Source organism: Eubalaena glacialis, chromosome 1, assembly GCF_028564815.1.
Source record: "Eubalaena glacialis isolate mEubGla1 chromosome 1, mEubGla1.1.hap2.+ XY, whole genome shotgun sequence".
Lineage (NCBI taxonomy): Eukaryota > Metazoa > Chordata > Mammalia > Artiodactyla > Balaenidae > Eubalaena > Eubalaena glacialis.
This window is the reverse complement of record NC_083716.1, coordinates 54,494,974-54,507,766: the sequence shown is the minus strand read 5'-3', so window position 1 is coordinate 54,507,766 and position 12,793 is coordinate 54,494,974. Positions and strand designations below refer to the sequence as shown.

The following is a 12,793-nucleotide window of genomic DNA, read 5'->3' as shown; positions in this document are numbered from 1 at the left end:
ACACTCTATCAGAGCCGAGGGAAACACACACCCAGCAGCAGGTTTTCAATAATGAAGACACAATAAAATCTATTATTATTGTGCTAAACATATTGATGCTTGTGAATTTCTCATGCGAAGAAATGTAGTTTTCCTGTTGCCCTGGATCTGGCAGGTGCCATGCTGCCCAGGCCTCGGACTGGGTCATGGGAATCACGTGTTGTGCCTCCATGCCCCAGTGCTTATCTCAGGGCATCATCTGTGTGCATCTCTCAGTGGTAAAACTCTTTAGGCTTGAGGCTGTTATTGTTTCATCTCTGAATTTTTGACAACACAGAGCATGCCAAGTCTCACAGTGGTGCTGAGGAAAGGGTTCCTGAATGAGTGCATAAGTGATACTGGGGTTATGATTAGGCTTTTCTGTGGCTTATAGTTTGTGTACAGTTTGCTAAGGAGGAAGAACAAGATGGGGAGAGGAGAGAGAGAGAGAGCGAGTGCCATTGCCATTGCTAACATAGGCTTTCATTATGAATTTTCCAACACAAAATATATGTGCAGAACCTTGAATGAACTGGCACTCACTGTATGCCACCTGATGATAGTGACAAATGAACCCACTTCAGAACCGGAGCCAATATCTGCGTATCAAGGAGCTGCAGAGATGACAGTGGAAAGGTCCATGGCAAGTGATGAACGGTCAGATGTCTATGCCAGTGAGCCCCTTGCTCAAAAGATGTATGGTTTAATTGTTCCCAAGTTGAATTCACACCACAGACATCTAAATAACTTAGTTTAATCAGCCAGAAACATGGGCTGTCATAGATTTAAATTCATAGCAGGTCATGCTTCTGTATAGAAAGCTGTGGGGATGCTGGTTTCACATGGACCCAAGAGTGAGCGTGAAAGATACTGGAGTCTCCCTGTGATTGAGATGGGACTGTCTATTTGCCCTGCAAAGTGGACATTTTATTAACAAGCAGTTGTGTTTATCAGACTGCCCATTAGGTTGAGCCTATTTTCCATTTAATCTCTTTCTTTGAAAAGGTCAACTTTTCCACAGAAAAATATTTCTGTTCCTTGTATGGTTTGCCTAATAAATTTCTGCAAGGTCTCATTTATTTATAGGTCCTTTCTTTTCTCTAGTTATTTTTCCCCATCTGTTTTCTACATACCAATTTAATTTTAACATCCCTGAAATTCATGACATTGAAAATTCAGGGTTCATGAGTGGACAGTTTTCTTTTTTTTTTCTTTTCATTTAAAAAAATCATTCTCTTGCCATTTCATCTTAGGATGTATTGACCTTCTCAAAGAGGCATATGCTGTGTAAGCTTGACTCTTGTGTTTCACGTGAAGCTCACTCTAATATCAGATCTTCTTTCTATTTAAATCCTAGGAATGTATTGTTCCCCAGTTCTATAATGTAAGCATTTTTCTTTCTTAATTGGTGCTTGCAGTTATACAGGAAAGCACACTATGTTTAAAACCCATTTGGCTTTGAATTAATATTTTAGCTCTACCTAAAGAATCCCCCAGGAGACTGTGTTTCAGAAATAGATTGTGGCTAAACTACTGTTTCTAACTTGTATTTGGTTGGTTGATACCATCCCTTTGTTCTGAAAAGGACTTAGAAGCTGCTGGCTTCCACTGGGCCTTGAACAGCAAATGCTTAGCCCTCAGCAGGAAACAGATCCTCCCTCTGAAATGTTCCAGGCTCACACCGAGTCAGTGTATGCTGCCATCAGAGGAAGACGGCAGCTCATGGTCACAAAGTTAGGAAAAGAGCACCTGGGTCTGGGGGTGGAAACTTGAATTACCAAGTTGCTATAAGATAAAGTGAATCTTTTGACTTTAACAGACAAGGAAGAATTCATAAATTCAGGTACTTTCGTTCCTGGATAAATCTCATTTCTTCTTTATATGGCCTGCGTTCTAAAGACTGCACTACCCACTCACCAAACTCATGATAAGAAAAGGGAGCTCACCTTTCCAGCTGACTTTTAAGATGTCTTTATTTTATTTTATTGATTTAATTTTCTTGTAACCAATTCCCCAGGATATCGTGGCCTAATTAATAAACTGATGGATTTTACAATCCATTATACAGCTTTATCCTGAGATGGAAGTGATAGGTACTATTCGGCCAGAGTAGAGATCTTATCAGTAATTTCTCGCCATGTGAACTTACAGCGTCCGGCCCAGGACACGTGCCACGGATGGTGGCCAGAAGAAAGGGAGGGAAACTTCAACAGTTGGAGTCAATATGCCACTGTCTTCTGACCACCATGCTTTCTGCTCAAAGAAGCTAGTTTGTCTGCCTCTGAATCCTGGCCTCCCAGTGACTTCCTGCCAAATCACTCACCTTCTTTTCACATAGCTTTCCAACCACAGATCTAAACTGCCCCACCTTCAGGATAGGGCTTCTTTATTCCCTGAAATTCCTAGGTTTATTTTCATGGAAGGAACAATGCTGCTGTTTTGAGAAGAATGATTAGGAACTATCCTTGAGGTTCCTGAGGGTGGGATAGATATCAAGTACCAATTCCTTGGTGGTAGACACTCCTGATTTTCAAAATAGGTTGGCTACGTGGGGTGGTGTGTGTCTGTTATGTATTTATTCTATACACAAAGAGCTAAGCCCACCAGTGTTCAGGTTTTATATCTTTATGGCCTTCGTTTTCTCAACGTTGGGGGGGGGTGGAGTGGGAGGGTAAGGGTCTAAAAAATTGTGCTAGAAACTCATAAGCTTTTGGTTTCAGAATGATTTGGCAAAGGAACTTATCCTGAAAGACCTCAGTTTGGGGTAAGTTTCAAAGGAAGGTAATGAAAAGGAAGCAGTTATAGATGGTTAGCTGCATTTAACATTTTGTGATGGTGATGGTGATGGTGATGGGGGTGGTGATGGGGGTGGTGGTGTGTGTGTGTGTTTAAGGTGAGAGTGCTTTTTTTTTTTTGGCCGCACCGCACAGCTTGTGGGATCTTAGTTCCCTGATCAGGGGTTGAACCCACACCCTCCGCAGTGAAAGCTCTGAGTCCTAGACACTGGACCGCCAGGGAATTCGTAAGGTGGGAGTGTTTTGACCACAGGTTTTATCAATGTTCATAAAGAACATTGTTCCTTGTTCACAGGCATAGATGAAAACTGAAGCTGGTGGAGGAGAGGCCAGAGCTGGAGGGACAATGGGCAGTTGGGTGGTGTATTATGAACGAGCTGAGAAAGGACCTGTGTCTTCTGGTTTCTTGAAACTTTGGCCCAGCCCTAATGTTGAACCAGTGGTCATCATATAAAGCATAGGTGTTGGTCATGGTCATCAGGGCTAAATTCCAGGCCAGTAGAGCTGACTTGGCTAATCTTCCCAATTCAAAGTCAATACCCAGGATTTCATTCTGGTACATTTCTGTGGACACAAAACCCACATATATGCGATTCTCTATAAGGAGAGCCCCAGTGGAGTCCCATTCATTGCCTCATGGTTACTTGGAAAATTGAGAGATATGTTTTTCTTTGGTGCTCTGAAGTTTTCTTACTATCTTATTTGAGAAACCCAACTCCATTCAGATAAATTGCCTATATCTTTATTGAATAGTGAGATGGAATTTTACTTCTGTTTATTGAGAAGCTATTGTACACTTTCTATTTCACTTACATTAGTTAGTTCATTTAATACTGTCAACTCTCCTGAGTTTCTATTATTACTCCTATTTTATTTCTGAAGAAACTGAGGATCTGAGAGGTTAAGTAATTTACCTGGTATTATTCTCTTAGTAGGTGGAAAGGGCTCAGAGCTCAGAAGTGTGTGTGGAAGAGACATTATTTTTGCAGGACTGTCGAGGGCTGGGAGTGCTTTCGCTGGTGCTCGTGCAGTAGGAGTTGGGAAGGGAGGAGGAAGCAGCTGTACACAGGCCCAGATGCACACTGTGCAGGACGTGTTCATTCAGTTGACGTATATTTTTGGAGTGCCTACCACATGCCTGCCACTGTTCCAAGTACTGTGGTTAAAACCGTACAAAACAAATTTGTTGCCCTCTGGAGCTCAATGCCAGTGGAATGCAGCTGTCACAGGGGCAGTGATGCTGACTCAATAACTTGCAATCATACCTAGACCCTTCATCGTTCAGGTGTTTCACGTTCCCTTTGATGGATGACACAGTAGACATGCTGGCTTGTCTCCCCACATAAGGTGCTGTGAAACACACTTGTGAAGTAGGTCACAAGTAACTTGTCACTTTCCAGTGTACCAGACCTCCTTGCCAGCCTGTAAGTCCGTATTTGGTCACGTTAGCATTAACAGTCTAGACTAGTAATGACTGTTGCCTGGGCACCTTTTCCCACCCCAGGGCAGTGATTCACATGCACATGTTTCTTTAGAAAAAGTGCTGTTAACTTCTTCCCTTAGGAAGTCTTTTCAGGAGCAATGGACTTGCCTGATTTCATGCCAGTTGCTGTACTTCTCAGCTTCTCCGTGGCTTGAGGTGCTGGGGAGAGTGGAGCAGTGGCACTTTCTCCAACTCTGGGTCCATCAACCTGGACTTTGGCTACTTCACTTTCTGACTCTACCTTTCACTCCATCAGCACTAGAGACCAACAGAGCAGGACCGATGGGGTGCAGAAAGGGGTGAGTAGCGTTGCTCTCCCTGCCCCCCACTGCTCCTTCTCCCCAAGAAAAACCTCTTTCTTCCTCTTTCATCTACAGGTGACACCAGAGAAGTCCAATGGTTAACTAGTTATCATATAATCTGTTTAGGAAAAGAGCAAGCTAATCGCACCACAGGTACAATACTCATTATACAAACAAGAACATAAATTCCAATCTCTGCGAAAGATTTATTGAGGAAAAAAGTGATAGTAGAGTAGATTCAAGGTTATCCTTATAATAACATGAGTCTTCCTTGCATTCACATTTGCTTTCTTGAGTTGAGATAAAAGATTAATTTATTGCCATTGTAATAACACAGGCTGTATTTGTGGGAGTTTGTTACATATGAAAATAATCTTAATTTCCTCCAGCCTTTTAATTTTTTGTCATGAGGTTTCACATAATAAATACCTTTGTGTCTTTTTTGTCTTTTCCATGCATGTAAAAACACCAAATGAAAACATTTTTGCCTCAATATAATATTTTTAAAATCAGAGTTCTCAAAAGAAAGATTCCTCAGTTAATGCATACATATATTTTTACAAAATGGAAAGTTCATTTAGTAATTGCAAAAGAAATAATGGCTTTAATAACCAATCCTCCCTCTACTTGGTGTCTGCCTGCAAGCATTGTTAGAACAACAAGCATCACCCAATTCCCTGTGGCCCTGTTTTCTTTGAAGGTTCTATTTATGCCTTTCTAATTTTGACTGTATTTTCACATTTTCAAATGAGTATATGGCATCTGTTGAATAAATGATCGCTCAAAATGGATTTGCCTCAATTATCACTCCGATTTTAATCTCCTTGACTACAAACTCACCTTTCCTCACTTCTGCCAACTGTGACAGCTGTATTTTTGCTGTAACAGCATCCTCTGGAAGGGCTGTAGAGTTGCTCTTTGCCTTAAAAGGTGTCCTAACCCCCTGATGTTTTCACAATCCTCCTATTCCTCCTCTTATTGCATTTCTATTGTATGCGTGGTTTTCTTCTCAGCGTTTTAAGAGAATAGTATTTGGATGTAGCCCATTTTAACTGCTCTGATAAATGGCTAACAGTCACATTGAAGCCACCATGTTACAATTACTTTGCCTAATCATGATTTTTTGCTGTTAAACTTATATTAAACTTCAATAGCACCAGTTTTCAGATTGTTTTTCTATTGCATTCCAATGGTAAAATTTTCATTTTTTTGCCATATTTAATCATGAAGGACATTCTAGTGGAGTTCATATTTGTTATGTATTTGCACCGTGAATTAGTATTGAAAGAATGAATTAATGAAAAATTTCCTCAAAGACAATGAATTATAACTACCTGAACCCTAATTATTGCTGAAAAATTATTAATTTTGGTATATATCCATCCCCCAATGATTGCAGTTTCTTGGATATATTTAATAAGACGTAAATCTTGGGGGCTACCCTAGAACTAGCACTGCTCAAAGACCCACATTTAAATATTTTTAAAGGTTTTTTTACACAAACACACACACACCACTTTTGTTTCCCTTTGGACTAAGATGAGCATCTGGTTTCAGTTGCCTCACATGTTTTATTTAAAATTTAAAATCTGCACCAATATGCCTGCTCTGTCCTAGGTCCCTGTTTCAGCACATGAGTTTTCCTCAAACTGAAGCTTACACATTTCCTTGGATTCTTCTGTGGTTTTCCCTGTCTACTTATATTTCTTTATTTTCTACTTTTAGAATATTTGAATTTGTACTTGAGGAATGTAAATATTTGAGAATGGTAGCTATAAACCAGTCAACAGTGATTCTATGTATTCCCTTCTGGTTTTTTATTCTTTTTTTTTTTAACAGTTCCTGAACATGGTAATCCATAGCCATGGGTTTTTAAGAAACAGTGAAAGATAGAGATACAAGTTCTTGATGAATTTAAGTAATGTGTACAAATAAATCAGGAAGCTCTGAAGTGAAATTTAGATGATAAAATGTAAACATGTGATTCATGTGCTATCCACTGACTCATAAAAAAAGTGTTGCCATGTTCAACCTGTTAATGACTAATGTTGAATCTTATTTTTAAAAAATACACATGACTTTGGCCTATTTTGTTTCACTAAGAATATGACTAATCCTTCCCAAACTTATGAGAGTTGAACTAATGCAATGTTGACTATCAACAGTTGAATTCCTAACACAAAAACAGATACAACTAGTTTCATTTAAAAATGTAGAGGGGATACTCTACGGAAAAGAACAAAGGTTGATGATCGTGCTGTAATAGAATTGATTGGTCGCCAGCTATAAACTTCATTCAAGAGTGGCATGTGTATTGTAGTGGAATGAGCTTAGTGTCAAAATCTCTGTGTGACCTCGATGAAGCCTGTTTTTGTTATCAAGGGTACATTTTTAATGGATGATACCACTGGGACCCTGGGTAAAGTGGAGAAAAGTCAAACAAATTTTGCTAAAAGGATCTCAAGGAATCTCACTGTCATGCTGTCTTCCACATCCTGGGAGGTAGGCCATGGAGTCTCCAACCTAGTTCCCGAAACGGACACTCTAAAAATATGTCAGGGGAGAAATAAAGAAAAACTCTCCTTCCTCTGAAACCTTTTATCCCTCTCCAATTATTGTACACAGTGATTTTATTCAGGAGGATTCAGTATGTTATTTTAACCTCTTACCTTAGTTTGGAGAAGTCTATTCTCATATTTCTATTATCAACATTTTCTCAGCATCTTCTACCAGTCAGTAGAATATCTTGGTATTTATTTTTCTCTCCAAATTTATTCACTAATTCAACATATATTTATTGAATTTCCAACGTGGCAGGTGCAGTGCTAAGCTCTCAGAATCCAAAAGTGAACAAAATTAGGGGGAAAAAAACCACCCACCTGCCTTCAGCGAGCTTAAGTAATTACCTCAAGTAATTTCATAGATAAATGTAAAATTATCACTATAGTAAGTGCTATGAAGAAGAGACCGTGGTGCAATCGATGCATATAAGTGTGGCTTTTACCTAATCATGGAGTTGGACCAAGCTTTCCTGAGGAAATAATCATTAACCTGGTTTCTAATGAATGAGCATGCTTAGCTTGATGAAAGGTAGGAGGAGGGGCATTCCAAGTGGAGGAAATGACATGTGAGTAGGTCTTGTGTTTAGGAAGGAGAAGGGTTAATAGAGAGTCACTGTGGCTGGAGTTGGGAAGGGAAGAAGGAGGCTGGATAAGCAGTGATGAACATATGTGGTGCCTAGCATTTTGTGCATCTTAGAGTTTGTCCTCAAATCAACGAGAAACCATCTGAGTTTATTAAGCAGGGTTGAGAGTGGGTGAGGTGATGTAATCTGTTTTGTATTGGAAAAGACCATTTTACCTCCTGTGTGGTCTACCTGGATGCCAGTAGACCAGGTCAAAGGCTATTGAAGTCATCTAGATGAGAGACGCTCATAGCTGGGGTGATTGTGGGGGAGGAAAGTAGATGATGTGAGCTATTATTAGAGGATAAATTTAACAGGATTTGAAGAGTGAGAGTTGAGGAAGCTGTTGATAAGCATCAGGGCGAAGATGAATGTCAATATTGTTTAGAATATGAATATCAACTAGTAGAGAGGAGGATAACATTTTTAACATAATAAGAGTTGCGTTGACAATTTTGTTTAGTAGAGAAGAGAATGTAGGATGACCAAGAGTAGTTCCCCATAGTCTGACTAAAGTTACCCATAAGAAAGTCCCCAAACCTTTCTGACCTTTCAGCTTACTGAAATAATGCATGTGAAAACTCTTTGTAATATATATGTGCATATGTATACATACATATGTATTGGATTGGATTATATAAATATATGTGGTTATAACATATATTATAACATACATATGCTGTTTATTGCATTTTATATATTAATATATGTGCTATCACATTTATTTATTGTATGTATTGTTTTCTTTCTTTCCTTCAAGGGTATAGTAGTCTAGCAAGTGTTGAGCCAATACACACACCAATACTAAGAAAAAATCTGGAATCTATTCCCTAAATCTATTTCTTAACTATCTAAAAGTGATGTGTTAGTGGTTTGATGCTTGTTTTTTAAAGTTGAATGGATCATGACCATGTTAATATATGGCTTTCAAAGTCTATTGAATATGAGTTCATCCTTATATGTAACACGTTTACTATTTATAATTTTGCTAGGTTTCTTCTTGAATTCTCACCTTTGTCTAAGCTTGGCAGCATTTTAAAAATGAGGTCAAAATCCATCAAGAAGGAATATAAAGAGAAAGTCCCAAGTTTGTATTTAGCTTTTGACACTCATTGTTGGAGTATGCAAAAGGATAATAAGCCTTGTCAGCCAGGATCTATGATCAGTGTCCTTCCAACTCCACTTCTGAAATTCCTTTCTCTTTCCTTTTAACATACCAAAACCAGAGTAATTCTATGGTGTAGATAGAATGCCCCATCTACTTAGGGTAGCAAGGCTAACTCTAAGGATATTGTCTAGTGGAAGTAAAAAATAATGTCTTTACTCGAGTTTTAGGATGCTGTGAGAAGGAGATACTGAGAGAGAGTGAGAGAAATATGGATTCTGTCTTCTCATATCCAGACATCTATTGGGGTAGTGGGAGAGGCCTTAGATAAGAAAGGGATCAGGTGGACTTCTCAAGGATACTGCATTGCAGGCTTTCCAGAATTACCTGGGCACAATCACCTCAAAGATGCCCGAGTAGGTCAGAATGATCATGACCATGCAGAGGGAGGCTTCCGTGGTTTTTCTGAGCCTTGAAGCGAGTTGAGATCCAGTGGCATGCCATATGGCCTAAGGATGGCAACCACACTGTAGAGACTGGGTTTAAACCAATGGGCTAGTTAATAGATAAATGACCTGGCAAAAACTCAGAACTCTGCAGTCAAGTAACAGTTACATGAAGGCTGAGTCCATGAGGACCAAAGGGCTGACACTCCCTAGCATCATAATAATAGAAGTAATAGCTGATATTTATTGAGTGCTCTTCTAAGAGCTTTACATGTATTTGGTAACTTAATCCTTATTTCACACAATACCTATGAGTTAATTACTTATATGGTCTCCAGTTTACAGAAGAGGAAATTGAGTACAGAAAGGGTAAGTAACTTTCTTAGCATCACACAGCTAATAAATGGAGAGCCAGGGTTTGATGTAGACAGTCTGGTCCATAGACCGTGCTGTAACCCCTCTCCATGAGCAAGCTACCCGGGGCTACAGCAAGGAGGCCAGAATGGTTTAAAATGGCCAGGGCTCCGAATCTGGCTCTCCACCTATTTTTTTGGTAAATGTTTTATTGGAACACAGTCATGCTCATTCATTTATGTACCTTCAATGGCTGCTTTGATGTAATAACACCAGAGTTGAGTAGTTGTGTGGCAGAGACCATATGCCTGCAAGGCCTCAAATATTCACTCTCTGGCCCTTAGCAGAAAAAAGATTGCCAACCCCTGCACTGGACAAAAGGTATCCAAAACTCCAACCAGAGGTCATCCAAGGAGTGACATGGATCCAAGGAAGTCCCCCAGTTACATGAGGATGAAAAAAACACCCAAGTCTTTAATGAATATCTAGATGCCTTTTTAGCTGAAAAAGCAGAAAGGAGCATTTTACCAAAGAACAACTCTATGCTGCCTGAAAATACTATTTAATTATTAGCTTGGCCTAAACTGTAAATTATAAGCCACATTAAGACATTTAGTCAGGGGCTCTGGAAGAATGCCAGGTAGTTATATACAAATAAAGAAGTCTAAACACATTAGTTTGGGGATTAATAGATATTAGAAGTTACTATTTAGTTTTTTTGTTAATAAAAAGTCTTTTTTCTTTGAGATACCTACTAAGTATTTATAGGTAAAATGGAATGCTGTCTTGTATTTACCTTAAAATGCTACAGAAAAAAAATTTAAAATGTGTGGAGTATGGGGAAAAATATACCCAGGTTAATGATACTTGTTGAAGCTAAGTGATGAATATATTAGGGTTTCTTATACTTATAGAAATACTTATACATCATTTTTACTTTTGTGTGTTTGAAAATGTCCATAATCAAAAGTTTACAAAATTACTATGTAAGTTATTAAGGCAGTTGCAATATTTTCTCATGAACTGAATGCAGAAAAACTCAGTATTTTCGTCATATGCTTCTCATGATGTTCATCCCTTATATTTTTTGTCCTATCAGAAAATAAATGATAAGTTGACTGTAGGCATAAATAGGAAAAGGAGGATAGGACACCTGTTGGGCAGTTACAAATTATTTGACAACTTTGTTTTGTCCTACTTGTCATCACTGCCAGCGTGAACTAAAGTATGAGGGTGGCAAACAGCACAGGAGAGTTCCCACAAATGAATACACAGTTCCCTTCTTGATTCTCTAGTTTCCCCAGTGGATAGATTATGAAATGCTTGGGCTTCACATCAGCCCCTCTGAAAGGCAGGCAGATACACCCTGACTTAAAAAACACCTTTTGAAGAAATTTCCCTGTTATTAAAAAAGGAGGAGGTAAATATGCGTAAAATACCTTTTACAGAAATTAATTTGAATATTACATTTCATCAGCTTAGTAATTGTGTTGTGCTTTAACAATCATATCTAACACCTGTTAAAAACAAGGTTTCAGTATGTCAATCAATCTGACAATTCTGAAAAAAAATCACAAAACAATTTTTTTACGTGCTCCTCCACCCATTCATTCCTGACACTATAATTTTCATTTTGATTTCCAATTTGATCTGAAAATTATATACATTAGTGCCTTCTTAATTTTCACATATTTCAGATTTTTGATATTTCAAAATATATAATCTATATTTTTATATTTGAAGGAAATAAGGTTCTTACATAGCCAGTCATTTATGCTTTGAATAATTACTGAGCGCCCTGTACCAGGCATTATTGCAGGCATGAGAGAAGTAGCAAGAAATAAGAGTCCTGCTGTTACCAGCTTTACATTCCAGACTTTTAAAATCAAATTGCTGCTGTTGTATTCATCTACATCCTAACGTATTTTTTTTCTACTAATTCTAACCCATTCTGAAAGAAGCAAATTAAAATGCCCCCTATAATTATATATTTTGTCACAGTCTCCTTGCAATTTTATTTTTGAACTGTACTACATTTAGTTTCTATTATTATTAGTAGTAGTAGTACTAGTAGTAAATGTTTGCCTTTTTTTCTATTAATGTACCACTTTATCCTGATTGGTAATTTTAAGCTTAATTCTCACCTTGTCTGACATAGATATTGACAGTTTTATCATTATTATTACTATTATTGTTATAATTTTGGGGTTTGCTTTTGCCTGCTGTCTTGTTGCCCAGCCTTCTTTTATTTGCAGCTATTGATGATGACTTGCTTTAAGGTTTTTGGTTGTTTTTCTTTTGGTGTGTGTGAACAGCATATGGCTTGAGTCTCTTTTATAATTCTATCTAATACACTATTTTTAATGTGAAAATTGACTCCATTTACTCTGAACATGATAATATGTGTAATTTCATTCTTTCCATCTTTATGTTTATTATTTTACTTTTTACTTTTTGTTTCTTTTTGTCCTTTTTCCTTTTTTTAAAAAAATTGACCAAGTTATTATTTACTTTCTTTTCCCACTTCATCATTTAGCAGTTCTGTTTTGTAACTCTATTAAAGGTTACTTTCTGCAGAAGAAAAAGCCCATGTTGAACTTTAAATGACAATTTTATTATAACCTACACTTATTATACTAGTATTGTTTATATAAGGAAGAAAAAAAGTTATTCCAAGAAAATCTATTCCATACTCAGAGTCACATGTGGCTATTTATATTAAAATTAAAGTTGAAAACTCCATTTCTCAGTCCCACTCGTCACATTTCAATTTATCAGGAGTCATATGTGGCTAGTGGCTACCGTATGGGAGAGTGCAAATTTAGAGAACATTTGCATCATCGCGAATATTCTACTGTACCGAAATGGTTTATAGATTATGTATATATTTTATATATTACTTATATACATTTTGAGTTACATGTAATAAGATTGGTGGGGTCATTGTTAGGTTAAATATTAAAGATTGATATATAAGTTCAATTTCCTAATTCAAACATAAAAAGAGCAATGCAATTTCACACCAGCAACCAGTTAGAATAACATCAGTGTCTTAAGTGCAGGATTATTTAACAATAAATCATTTTAGTTAAGTCAGTATGTCCCA

At 37.7% G+C, this 12,793-nt stretch overlaps 1 protein-coding gene across 3 annotated transcripts in view; it reads left to right on the top strand.

The window, feature by feature from the left end:
- The window catches only part of NRG3 (neuregulin 3), a 1,094,021-nt gene that overhangs the window by 418,417 nt on the left and 662,811 nt on the right, over positions 1 to 12,793 (top strand). The gene's annotated exons all lie outside the window — the stretch shown is intronic.